The sequence below is a fragment of the Triturus cristatus genome, chromosome 12 (assembly GCF_964204655.1).
Source record: "Triturus cristatus chromosome 12, aTriCri1.1, whole genome shotgun sequence".
Taxonomy (NCBI): domain Eukaryota; kingdom Metazoa; phylum Chordata; class Amphibia; order Caudata; family Salamandridae; genus Triturus; species Triturus cristatus.
Window position 1 is genome coordinate 276,510,085 of NC_140595.1, and position 14,421 is coordinate 276,524,505.

The 14,421-nt window shown below is 45.2% G+C and overlaps 1 long non-coding RNA gene across 1 annotated transcript in view; it reads left to right on the forward strand.

The window, feature by feature from the left end:
* Nucleotides 1-9,723, forward strand: part of LOC146775849 (uncharacterized) — a 344,841-nt gene extending 335,118 nt beyond the window's left edge. Inside the window, exon 3 of the long non-coding RNA XR_014972086.1 lies at nucleotides 9,607-9,723. This is a non-coding gene — a long non-coding RNA (uncharacterized LOC146775849). The remainder of the gene's footprint in view (nucleotides 1-9,606) is intronic.
* Nucleotides 9,724-14,421: the final 4,698 nt, after the last annotated feature.

Below are 14,421 nucleotides of genomic sequence, written 5' to 3' on the forward strand. Positions count from 1 at the left end.
ATATTTTTGTATGTGTGGCGTGCTATTAACCACCTGTTTGCACTGCTTAAAAACAAATAAAATATGTGAATTATAAACCAATTACCTGACACGGTTATTTTATTTCCTAGGGCACCCGAGCAGCCGACACACACAGTCCGTCCCCCGCGCGCCGAGAGAGAGGGTAGTGCGATGTGTGAGGCGTAGTCACCATCACTGGCTGCTGCCTAAAGCACCGCTCGGGGACCAGCCAAAAATAATGCCCAGGTCCGTCATTGGTAGCGCTTTCCCGCGCTACAAGATTGACGGCCCTAGGGACCCACACACTGGTACCGCCGGCCTGCTCCACACACCACTATACTAGGGTGCGCTGCACAGTATGTACAAGCAGGTGCGCTTGCACTCATATACAGGTGCTGCTGCCTTCAAAATAAAAAACAATTCCCCCTTTTGCCGCCCTGGGCGGCCGCCTAGTCTTGCTTAATGGTAGAAAGGGCCCTGAAGGCAGGAGTTGCCCGGCAGGCTCGATCCGAGGTCCCATCCAACTCCCGCGTTGTGTTTCTTATCTGACTCTCAGTCTTTGCGTTTCTTCCCTGACTTGACTTTCCATTAGCAAATTGATCTTCTGAGGAAAATGTCGCTAAACCACCCTGCGCGCTGCTGCCCTCTGGGCAAGGCCAGAACATGGCTGCCGGCCCATTGAACATGGAGCGGGAATGCACTCAGCAGACGGATGCAGACGGCTCGGTTTCAGCAATGTCACAGAAAGGCGAGAACTGGTGTCTGCACAGTATGATATCACGTGGACACCAGAGACGCTCGGTCCTCACTCCGGAAGTGAGGTCAGTCGAGAGTGTGGACACTAGGGTGACCAACTGGCATTGGTGCAAATTCAGGACGGTGAGTGTAAAAATTCAGGACAAAGGGTCAAAATTCAGGACACAAATTCAGGACAGGAGGTCAAAATTCAGGACAAACCTTCAGGACAATAGGTACGTTTTACAGACACATCAGAGGAGGTCGCGCAATAGTATATAAGTAAGCCCAGCCATATCCAAACATATTCAACCATTTGGAAACCTATTCATCATGTATCCTTCTATCTATCATTTCACTCATCCATCCCTTCATCCATCCTTTCACTCATCCATCCATCCACCCTTTCACCCTATCCATCTGTACACTTATCCATCCACTATTCTACCCATCCGGCCATTCACTCATCCATCCAGCCATTTACCCTTTCACCCATCCAGCCATCCTTTAACTTACTCATCCATCCACCCAGTCACTCATCCTTCCACCCTTTCAGTCATCCATCCACCCTCCCTTTATCTCTCCATCGACCCTTTCACTTAGCCATCCTTCCTTCCATCCATCCACCCATCCATCTACTCATGAATTTATCCATTGACCCTATCACTCATCCATCCTTTCTCTCATCCAGCTATCCTTTCACTCCTTCACTCATCTATTCATCCTTTTGTCCATATACCCTCCCTTTCACTCACTCATCCATCCTTACATCCACCCTTTCACTCATCCGTCCATCCATTCACCCTTGCACTTATCAATTCATCAATCCAGCCATCATTTCACTCATCCATCCACCCACTCACTCATCATCCACCCACTCACTCATCATCCATCCTTTCACTCATCCATCCTTTCACTCATCCATCCTTTCACTCATTCATCCACCCTTCCACTCATTCATCCAACCTTTTACCCATCCAGCTACACTTCCACCCAGCTATTTATCTTTTCTCTCATCCATCCTTCCAGTCACTCATCAATCCACTCATCCTCTCTCATTATCCATCTATTCAAACTTTCATTCAGCCATTCACCCTTTCCCGAATTCATCCAGCCATCCACCCATCCCTTCACTTACTCACTCGCCCACCTTTTCATATTAATTTTGAGCTGAGCCTTTTTGAGAAGAGGCCCATCAAGAACTTCACCCTCGCTGCAGGAGCCATTCCAGGACTGGGACAGAAGCCACCCAGGGCGGAGACAGGATGCACCACAGGGGGGAGAGGAGCCATCACTTGGTGGGGGGGGCGAGGATCCATCACAGGAGGGGGAACAGGATCCATCACGGTGGGCATAGGGGTGAGCATGCAGTATTCTAGTATCATCTTGGTCTCTTCCAGGGTGGGGTAGGGCTCCTCACCCCCTCCTGGACAAGACAACGAGACGACAGGCTCTCTTTCTAAAATGTTAGTTTTGCCATCCCCCACTGTGATGTACAATACTTAAATGAGATACTCCAAGAGAACTGATTTAACCGATTGTCCTCCATACTTTTTTTTTAATCAGTGTGGGTGCGATTGTGCCATTTCTTTATTTTATTACATTATAGACTGCATGTTTGAAGAACCGAGGTTTGCTTACAATTTAGTGAAAGTAATTAAGCTCTGTGAAGAGAACCACGTGCTGCCTCCGTGTAATCGGGCCGGTTCTATGATTTTGGGGCCCTGGGCAGAAAGGGAATGTGTGAGACCCCTCTAAATTGCAGAGACATGCCGCATTCAGGGCTGTTTGCATCTGAATAGATGCCCCTGTGCCTGAAGCTGCAGCCCCTCCCTCTGTCACCTTCAAACACCTCTTAACAGCTCATCAAGGGCGGAAGGTGTGAGGGTGGCCATCCCGCTGTGCCTCTCCAATGCTGCTGGGTATCTGAGCTTTGGTACTGCATCGGAGCCTGTTACACCCGACCTCAACAGCATCGGAGTCAAGAAGGGAGGTGGGTGGAAGCTGTGCCGGCTTTAGGGTTTAGGGTGGTGCGAATGGTGCCCGGTTAAAATTACGGACAAATGGCGTCCCTTAAAGAATCCTTCACGGACAACGGACAGACGGCCAAAATTACGGACTGTCCGTGAAATTTACGGACGGTTGGTCACCCTAGTGGACACCAGAGACACTGGGTCATCACTCACGAAAGGACGTCAGTCGAGAGTGAGGACACCAGAGACACTGGGTCATCACTCATGAAGGGACGTCAGTTGAGAGCGAGGACACCAGAGACACTGGCCAATCACTCACGAAAGGAAGTCAGTCGAGAGTGAGGACACCAGAGGCACTGGGTCATCACTCATGAAGGGACGTCAGTTGAGAGCGAGGACACCAGAGACACTGGCCAATCACTCACGAAAGGAAGTCAGTCGAGAGTGAGGACACCAGAGGCACTGGGCCATCACTCATGAAGGGACGTCAGTTGAGAGCGAGGACACCACAGACACTGGCCAATCACTCACGAAAGGAAGTCAGTCGAGAGTGAGGACACCAGAGGCACTGGGTCATCACTCATGAAGGGACGTCAGTTGAGAGCGAGCACACCAGAGGCACTGGGCCATCACTTGGGAGGGAAAGTCAGATGTGAACAGGGCAAAAGTTTGAAGTGGTCCTGATGAGGGGTTAAAGGGGATTCATTCTCTCCGGAGATCACAACACGCATCACCTCCGCTCCGTCTCTATGGGAAGTAAAGGGCTATTTGATTTTGTAAAATCTATTTATTTTTAATTTCGGACTTGTATTAACATGAGGATGTATGTGAAATTCCAAATGTGGGTATTGGTAAGGCCCCCAGGTTAGCCAACAAACACTAGCCAGCATTTTCAAACTATTGTAATCCACAAAGGCATATATTCAGTCGTTTTGTAAGTCTTTCGTGTAATGATCAATTCCTCGAAGGGCAGGAAAATGGTGGAGTTAAGTGAGGGGAAAGAGGGGATAACATTTCTGGAGTACATGTTCCTAAAGTTGTGGGGTTCATTGACCTAATCCTTCCTGGTTAGTAGAGACCTGTTTTTGAGATCAAGGCTCCCCAGTGGGCATCACGACCCCAGATCATACTTTGTTTTTGATATAGTACGTCATACCGATGCCACTTCTAATGGCTGCAAGTAACAGATAGTCTAGTACCCAATTCACAATACTCCGCTCACGGCCCCTGGAAACATGGAAGGGTGACTTTGCCTTGCTGGGTTTCAGAATTGTGACTTTTAGATCACCACACTAGTCCGCGGCGAGTTTTCAACTCACTGAGCCATCCTCGAACTCTCTAGATAGATGTTTAGTTTAGCACTGAACATCTTCTAAATGCTAATAGAAACTCCAGTTTTCAACCTTGTGCTTCACTGTGCTCAAATCTAAAATGCGAGGACCTCTTATGGTCAGAAATAGGCAGGGCAAGGGACCGATCTGTGGGTGCCATGAATCGAGTGTAAGTGGAGTCAGACTGTTATTGAGGGACAGAGGCTAAACGGGGACCTGTGTTTGTCTAATTGTAACCCACAACCTCTTCAATCCTTTTCGGCAGGATGGGTAGCCTAATGGTTTGCGGAAGAGGGGACGAGACATTCCTACTGAGTGGCGGTCACTAACCGCTCCGTGGGTATAAAACAGTAACTGCAGAGAAGCCGAGCTCCCCTGAAGACCGTCAAAGACGGTGAAATGTATGCAAGGACGCGCGCGCCTTATGCAATGATAAATGGTGAAGGATGTTTGTCTGCGAGCAACCACTCGGTGTAATCAAATGTTTCCATAGACATACACTTAGGTAAGAAGACTGTGTCACACACCTGCAATTGTGCTTTTGAGCATAGCCTCCGTGCCTCTAGTACAGGCAACCCGCCTCACTGTACCCCTGCCACACCAAAGCGGCATTTTTACTTTAAGAAGACTTCTAGGTCCCAACTCCATCATCACACTGCAGGTATTGTACCCCGACTGTACCCCTGCCCCACCTATGCGGCATTTTTACTCTGGGATGTCTTATAGGTCCCAACTCCATCATCACCCTGCGGGCATTGTACCCCGACTGCACCCCTGCCCCACCTATGCAGCATTTTTACTCTGGGATGTCTTCTAGGTCCCAACTCCATTATCACCCTGCAGGGATTGTACCCCGACTGTACCCCTGCCCCACCTATGCGGCATTTTTACTTTAAGAAGACTTCTAGATCCCAACTTCATCGTCACACTGCTTTAATTGTACCCTGACTGTACCCCTGCCCCACCTATGCAGCATGTTTACTCCAGGACATCCAGGGTTTGGTACCCTCACTGCACTGCTCATAGGAGCTGAAGTAAAGTTCTGCTGTGGAGACCACTCTGGGATGTGCACTCCCTTGAAGGAAAGTGTTATGATCACTTTTGAAACTTTTTAACCCATATATTTTCGAGAACACGACGACTATTGGGAACCAGCCCAGGCCTGCGGCCTGGGATCCGATTCGAATGTTTATGATCATCACTGATTTTATACTAAATATGATCAGGCTCAATGAATTTAGTACAATGTTAAAGTAACATCAGTGATCACATTTAAAAGGATGAAAATGAGTCCAGCACCCTCCAGTCTCTTGAGGAATGTGCGCGTGTTCCAGTGTCTGTCCCATCACTGACTATCCTCGGGACAAACCATTCCCATCCTGGACTATAAGTTTGCTGGCTGCAAATGGTCTGCTCTGTGAATCAAACACGTGAAGCAAACTTTGACTGTGACTGGGAATGCCTCCATTTGTGAGGAAGAGGTGCACAGCCAAGGGGAGAAGTGAGTGAAAGAGGCACATGGAGGAAGACGCTACCCATAGCACAAGAAGTATCTCATTGGTGGGAGACTGAAAGTCAGTGATGGAGAGGCGTGGTTTACGTAGGACAACATCAGGTCCAACTTCCAATTTTCCACTGGAAGAAAGACACAGGGATTTGGACCCTACGCAGACAGTAAGGGGATGAAATGAATCAGCCCCACAACCCGTCATGCCGCAGAAAGGATAACGCTGGGTGTGTGGTGCTCGAATAAGGGATCTCACCAGAGCACGCAAGGTTTGGAGCCGGACAAGTGCCGCAAATGCATGACCATGAAGATAAAGTCTGTCAAAGGAAAGGAAAACCTAGAGACGATTGGAAGTCAGTCGTATTTACCTCTGTTTTCTAGATTGAGCAGTTATCACTCAATCACATACAGTCTCGCAAAAGAGGCAGGACATAGGAATACTCATGCTGCTGTTTGTAAACTACAATTATGTCTGTCCATGAGACAGGCTCTCTCTGTCTTTCTCCATCTGTTTTACTCTCAAGATTTGAAATTTCAGGTCATCTTGGAGATGATAGAGTTTAGATTAGAAAAGGGGGAGGGATTTTCCTAGCCCATGTGTTATACTCTTGGACTACCATCTCTCTATCTCCTTCGTGGGGCGGGATATTGCAAGGCTGCAACCTTTTGTGCTGCAACGGCTCATCTTGGGTTGCCTGACAGAATAGTGAAGCCAAAAATATTATGTGGTCAAAATAATGTGGCAAAAATATGGAGGACAAGAATATTGAGAAGGTCAGTAAAAAGAAATACCTATAAAATGCCTATTCTTACCTTCACATCTACGCACCTTGAAGATATCTATACCATCAAGGTACATATATGTGGTGTTACGTATAGTCAAACTTTGCTTATTCATAGAAACTTACCTCCACAATGTTCTTGTCTGATATTCATACTACAATATTTTGGCTTCACCATAGTGTAGCCTCGACATTTAGTCATTCACCTCATCTTCCTATTGGTTTGACCTCTCTCTTCTTTGCCCTGTCTTGGTCACTACACCCACTTCTATCACTGGCTTCACAATACAATCCTTATAATGTTGATGATGTGAAAAGATGAGTGAGTTGCCAGTTGAAGCGATGACGGAAGGATCAGCTGACATTGGGGAGGAGAGCAGCGGTGCCATATTAGAGTAGATTTGATCCTGCTCTGCCTCTTACCGCAATGCAGTGCAACAAATCAGTATATCTGCTCCATTTTGATTTATGTACTGGTCTGACACAATCGGAGGAAGTTTTCCTGCCTGCATTAATTTTACCTGGATTTTCCACTACTGGATACGCACTGCTGGGGTTGGACTTCGTCTCCCAGCATTCCCCTGAAGCAAGGAGGGGCCTCAGACGCTGGGCTGTTGATGCGCTTGAAAAGCGCCACAGGAATCCCGCAGCGTGGGACACAATCGGAGGCAGTTTTCCTGTCCGTATCTATTTTGCCTGCATTTTCCACTATTGGAGAGGCTCTGCTGGGGTGGGACTTCGTCCCCCAGCATTCCCATGAGCAAGTAAAGGCCTCAGCCTCTGGGCTCTTGAAGCGCTTGAAAAGCACCACAGGGGTCCCGCAGTGCAGGACGCGCTTGGGTTTTCACCTGTGCCAAGACAGGGCCACAAGCAGGTCTGTCTCTGCCCATCAGAGCCTGAAATAGGCTGGGCCTGTCTCTTGACTTGGGTTTTTTAAACCTCCAGTGGCACAAATCGAAACAATTAGGGGAGTACTCCTATCACCATTAATAAGGAAACCAACAGGTATTTAGCCCCCTTTTTTCCTTCATTCTAAGGATGGGCAAGTGGAAGTGAAGCCACTTGACAGCTTGCATGAACAAGCATTGGCATGGCCAAGAGGTCTCACCTTTGGGACCTTATAAGTGTTAAGCTTTCCAGCACAATATCCTTGGTGCAACAACATCAAGTGTTGCATGGCTAAACACTTATAAGCTTCCAATGGCAAGACCTATTGGCTATGCCAATGCTTGTTAAGAGTTACGCCAACATGCTGAAAGGTAGGCCTGAAGTGACCGTCTCCAGGTGAAGCAGACATGCAACCACAGCCTCAGGTGAAACCGTAACCACTCAGAGGTCGACACAGGAGGGCTGCAGTCCTTTGGGCCAGTTAGTACGGGGACCAAATTTGTCAAGACATCACAAAAAGCACCCGCCAATTTACATGGCTTATGTTGTGAAAACAGCAGCAAAAGATTAAGCCCCAGAGGTAAAACAATGTCCCATGGACTCACATTTTTTAGGATCTTTGTGAGGTTTGAATATAAGGGTTATTGTGGCCGCATTCCAAGATTCTGGAACTTTTTCCCCATTTATATATACAGAGTTAAATAATGCAGTTAGTGAGTGAGTGATTTCCTCTGCCAAGGCTTTGTATAGTTCGCTGGGAATCCCATCGGGTCCAGGCGCTTTCCCATTTTTTAAGTTTCTTATCGCTAGAGATACCTCTTCAGATGTGATGGGATTATTAAGTAGCGATGCCTTATCTAATGAGAGTTTTGGAAGAGGATCGCCTAGTAACCAGTTAGTTAGCTGTTCATTTGACAGTGGGATCTCTTCCTTATATACATTTTGAAAGAAATCAACAAAGGCAGTCCCAATATCATTATCATCAGTATAGCACAGATATTGCCCTTCCAAGATGATCTCTTTTATTGAGTTTCTAACTAGATCTTCCCTAGTTTTCCATGCCAATAACCTCCCACACCACTCACCATACTTATAATGTGCCAATTTGCTAGCGAATCACTTTTTCTTAACTATACCTTCGAGATGTTCCTCAAGCTTTCTTCCCCTCATCAATTTGTGTTTGAATCTCATTCGCTACTGCTGGGTCACCTGCAACATAAAGATCTTTTTGCCAAGAATTTACTTTCATTTCTATTGTTGCAATTTTTTTGCTTTTTCTTTGTTCCTGTGTACAGCATAGCTAGTTGTTTTCCCTCTGATTTAGGGTTTATAGGCATCCCATATAACATGTAGTGTGGAAGAACCAGTGTTCAATTCAAAATAATCTAGCATGTCTTGTTTTAGTTTTTTTTGTATTTCCAATTCTCCTAATAGAGATCTATGCATTGTCCATCTAAATTCAGGGCGCTGTTGTTCTGTGAGTATCTCTAAACTAACTGCGGCATGGTCTGATAAATGGGCAGGGTCATGGAAGACTGCTTTGACCTTGTTGTTTAATCTTAGGTCAATGAGAAAGTTGTCTATGCATGAAACGTGGCCATATTTTTAGGTCTCGCCTGACCCAGCGCATGCGCTGGTCTGGCGAGACTTATTGAGAGGGCTCCAAAAAGTGCTACCAGGCCAGCCCAGAGCTACAGTGCATGTCGCGGGCGCGCGCGCTGCGCTTTAACGAGATTACTTTCACTTTCGCGGCCCCACGGCCGCTTTGATGTTTGATCGCGATCAGTTTCACTTTCGCGGCCGCTTGGCATAGCCAATAGGTCTCGCTTTTGGGACCTTATAAGTATTTAGTTATGCAACTGTTGCAGGGCTAAACACTTATAAGTTCCCAAAGGCGAGACCTATGGGCTATGCCAATGCTTCTTTATTTTGATGTGTAAACTCCTTCTTTCTACCAGCTCTTAGCCTCCAGGGATCTATTAATCCTAAATTCTTCATAATGTTTGTATGAAAGCCCGCATTTTCGGAGCATTAACTGTTGGTCTAGGGGTGGATTTATTTAGTTCGGGATCCAGCAAAGTATTAAAATCCCCCGCCATAATGATGGGATGATAATCATTCAATGTTTGTTGAAATAGGTCATGTAGTAATGATGAGTCATCTATATTCGGGCCATAGTAGGTTATCGTAGAGTAGTTCTGACTGTATATCCTCACTGTTACAATGACCCATCTTCCTTTAGAATCTGAAACTATTTTTATTATTTTTGCATGAGCTGAATTCTTAAATAAGATAGCAACCCCTTTAGTATTACAATTCTGATTGGTACATGCAAGCTGGTGTATCCACTTATGTTGTTTAAGTATTGACTTCCATTCTTTTTGTTGCAGGTGGGTTTCTTGCAACATTATAATGTAACTCTTAGATTGTCTAAGAAGTTGTAGAATTCGTCTTCGTCTATCTGCTACTCTAAACCCATTTATATTTCAACCAAGTATCCTCAAGGTAGGTTTGGTATCTGTATTAACCATGTCCAAGGAATGTTTGCATGCATATGAGGACCTATTTTTTCCCCCCAATGCTCCCATTCCCAAGTGCAAGTTACAAAATATATACAGTGGATTCTTACCCCATTCTCATGTAACCCCACCCCCCCACCCAAGGGAACCCTCCCTTTAACCAAAATGGGCATAACAGCTGCCCAGCGTCCTTCATCTCTCCAGCAAGATACTTTATATATGTATAAGGACTCAAGCTATTTTAAAAGTTTAATTTTTTATCTGCTTAATGAAACTTTCCACTTCCTCTGGATCTCTAAAGAGATGCATTTTATTATTCCACATTATTTTTAATGTGGCAGGAAATTTAATTTGTGCAGTGGCTCCTAAAGATTTAAGCTCCCGTATGTGCTGGCCCAGTTCCCACTGGCACAATTGGGTTTCCTTTGATAGATCCGAACCAATAAGGAATGACCATTGACCATCCGTCTTTAGTGTATTTCCCTACTTTTAATGCTTCTGAGAGTATCTTTTCCTTAATAGATTATGTATTGAAGTTGATTAGTATTCTTCTGGGTCTATCTCTATTAGGGTGCCGCTTAAAGGGGTCTCTATGAATTCGCTGGATATCATGAAGTAAATCTAATTCCCCAGCATCTGGTATTATTTCTTGAAACAGGTTTATGAAGAATCCCTTCAAGTCCTCCCCCTCTTTCTCCTCCGGAACATTCAGATGCCTAAGATTATTAAGTCTTGAATTATTCTCTAAGATTTAAATTTTTTCTTGAAGGGCTTTTTCCTTTTCTTAGCAATGCTGAATCTCCTTACGATTGTCAGTGGCTTCCCTTCTCATATCTTCTGAGGAGGTTTCCAGATTTTGAATCCTATCAGGCAAATCTGTGAGCTTCTTCTCAAGGTTCTCACAGACATCGCAGATTCTCACTTGATTCGCTTCTGACATAGCGAATCTATTTTTGACTTCTTCTGATAATGTCGGTAATAATTTCTCAATATTCTCCTGCCCTGAGGGTATTGCAGTTGCCCCTCCTGCCACTAGGGGCTCGGATGACATGGATGATGTAGGTAGTGTGGGTTGACTGACGGATGGAATTTCAATGGATGGAGCATCTACCTCCAAAACCTGAAATCTATTAGCCAGGGGCAGACTGGAGATTTGCTGTGATTCTCCAATCATTTTTTGATTCATGGTATTTGTACCACCCAAGGGGTCTGACACACTTGCGACGGTGGTTGTCGAATTGACACTCCCACTGACCTTAAAGAAGGATCTTAGAGAAGGAGTTATTTTAAGTCTAGATCCCCCCCCCTATTAAAGCTGTGATATTAGCGTCTTGCTTTTTTTTACCAGTCTGTTTGGGGGTTCGGTCTTTACGAGGTGCTACTATTAATGTATCTGAGAGCTGAGGGGAGAGGATTGGTGAAGATTCCTTTTGCCCCAGGTAGGTTTCATCAACAATTATACATTTGCTTTGTAATGTGTACCTGTTAGTTTGTGTCCTTTGCTCCGTAGATGTTGCAGGCAATTTCCCCTCTGGCTTCACCTTCTGTGGTACTTTAACGTTGGCGCTCTGCTTCCCATGCAGCTTTGACTCTTTACCCAACACGGGCACTTTTTTTGGGCTCATGTGCCAGATCAATCCAGGCTCCAAATTGTTGAATAGATCTCCTTGTGTTCGTGCGCAGTAAGGTTGTAGCTGCACATATGTGTTGATCAAACCACCTTGCCCTCGTAGGGAGATTTGCGCTACTGCCCTTGGGCCTCGACTAAGTTGAAAAGCGGCCAAGTACCATGGGGCCCCTATGCAAGGATCTTAATTAATGGCCTACTTACCCAGCAGTTAAGAAATGGTAGGGACACACGGTAAGGCTGTCCCTTATCTCCCTTGCTGTTTAATCTCTACATTGAGCCCTTAGCCAGGAGGATTAGGAAAGAACGTCACGATCCTGCCCTTTCAACATCAAGGCTGGGTTAAGAAGGAGGCGCTTTATGCTGACGACTTAATAATATACACACAAAATCCTACAGAATCCTTCTCAATTATAATGGGTTTATTAAAAGATTTTGGTAAGATAGCACAGTACCAGGTAAACGAAGAAAAAAACTAAATTATGACCTGGAACATACAACTCGACCCTACTCTTAAAAAAAACATGAGAAAGGAGATAAGGTATTTAGGAGTTCAGGTAGCCAAATCTCTGGAGACAACGGCACAGATAAACTTTTCAAAACTTATCAAAGAAACTAAAAGGCTCCTGCAAACATGGTCCACTTTACCATTATCGATCATTGGCAGGGTTAACCTGATAAAAATGATGATTTTGCCTAAGTTTACTTTTATATTTAACGCCTTACCACAGCACTTTGATCTAAAATGGTTTAAGAAATGACAAGGAGATCTTCATATGGGCTAATAAGAACCCAAGAATTGCCTCGAAAAAACTCTGTAAAAAAAGGATAGATGGAGGGCTTGCTTTACCTGACTTTCTGCTACATTGCTGTAGATCCTTGACCAGGTCAACCAGGCACACTGAAGGTACACACGCCACAGGTTCTAGTACCATGTCTGTAAAAGCCCTCGTAATATGTGTCCAAAATTGATGCACCCGGGGGGAACAGCCATGACCGGTGTAGAAAATCAGCGTCTGGAGCGCCGCACCTCACACCACGCACTTCGACACGTAGACCATACCTATATAATTTAGCAGGAATGCGGTACATTCGACAAAGGTATTTGAAGTGTATCATAAGCAGGTTACAATTGGGCGTGACCAAACTCAACTGAGAGCAGCAGAAAGACCACTCAGCCTGGTCCAGTGACCGCTCCAGCACCTCATTCCATTTTGCCAATGCCAGGCATGAGGCCTGTCAGCCTGCGCAGCTGTATACAATTTGGTAATAAGACCTTTATGCGTGGGCTGGCCAGTAGGACTGGTAGAGTCTGTAGGGACGGGGGTTACCAGGGTGGGTGAGGAAGAGTGTACACCGTGGAGCTCTATGGCGGAAGTAAATGAACGTGAGCAAGGGGGTGTGACATTGTGTATTGGCCATGTTATCTAAAGTAATGACTGTCCCTCTGGCATAAACATCATCCTTCATTTTCAAGCCCCCCTCCCCCCCACAAGGATGCAGTCTGCGCTTGGCTTTTAGGTAATGGATAGGGCCGGGTGGAAAAGTAAAGGAAAAGCCAGAGCATACAGGGCATTCTCCAAGCATGCGCCATGCCCTTGTGGTACAGTGGATGGTGTTAAATTCAGTCCTGATAGTACAGGTAAAAGTGTGGGGTAATATAGCTGCAAGTAGTGTAGGGTGGGCGTTATCGAGTTCAATTGCTACATGGGGAATGTAGTCAAGCGTGTGATACGAGTAGTGAGCAGAATGCATCTGCGCACAAAGATAATATCGTTCCTTGTCTTGAGTGCCAAACCCGCGCTATGTGTATGGGAGCGTAAGTATTGTATTGTATTATAATTGCATTTATATAGCGCTTACTACCCATGACGAGGCATCAAAGCGCTTTTTTGGCGAGTAGCACGCTACTCCTGGACCCATAGAGGATTAGTGTTGAATTAGTATAGTGAAACATGCAAGTAAATTTTAAGTGGTGGATAGGTTAGTCAGTTATTTGGATTCGGTAGGATAGCAGAAGGTTAGAAGAGGAAAAACAAAAAAAGGTTTGTATTTATATAGCGCTTGTTACCCCTGATGGGGTGTAGAAGCACGCTACTCCGGAAACCCATAAAGGATTAATGCTGAATTGGTATGGTGAAATATGAAAGTAATTTGAATGGTGGATATTAGTCAGTTATTTGGAGTGAGAAGGGTAGCGGAGGGATAAAAGGGAAGAAAGGTTTGCATTCATGTAGCACCTGTCACCCCTGATGTGTGTTGAAGCGCTTTACTGGCGAGTAGGACGCTACTCCGGTACCCATAAAGGATTAGTGTTGAAAATTAGTATAGTGAAGTATGAAGTAATTTGAGTGGTGGATATGTTATTCAGTTATTTGGATAGAGAAGGGTAGGTTACGGGATGGAAGAGGGAAAGAGGTTTGTATTTATATAGCGCTTGCTACCCCTTGTTGGGGTTTTGAAGCACTTTATTGGCGGGTAGCACGCTACTCTGGAACCCATAAAGATTACTGTTGAATTAGTATGGCTAAACATGAAAGTAATTTGAGTGGTGGATATGTTAGTCAGTTATTTGGATTGAGAAAGGTTGGGGAGGGGTAGAAAAGGGAAAAAGGTTTGCATTTATATAGCACTGGTAACCCTGATGGGGTGTTGAAACGCTTCATTGGTGAATAGCACGCTACTCTGGAACCTATAGAGGATTAGTGGTAAATTAGTATAGTGGAATATGGAAATTGAGAAGTGAACATGTTAGTCTGTTATTTTGATTGAAAAGGGAGGGAAGAGTAAGATTTTTTATTTTTATATTTTTTTGAGGTCATAGCAGTAGGAGGAGGCTTTTGGATGAGTAAACATTGGGTTTTGAGGGGAAGAGTCAGAGGGGAGAGTTTATAAAGGTATGTTTTGGGGTGTCAGTATAATAAAAAAAGAGGTGTCAGATGATGCAAGGAGGAGAGAGTCTAGAAAGAGTTAGTTTGGGGATCATAGTAATGGTATGGGTTTGGGATAATTGAGAGAGTGGATGTAGAGGATATATTGATAGATGTATAGGGTGAGAG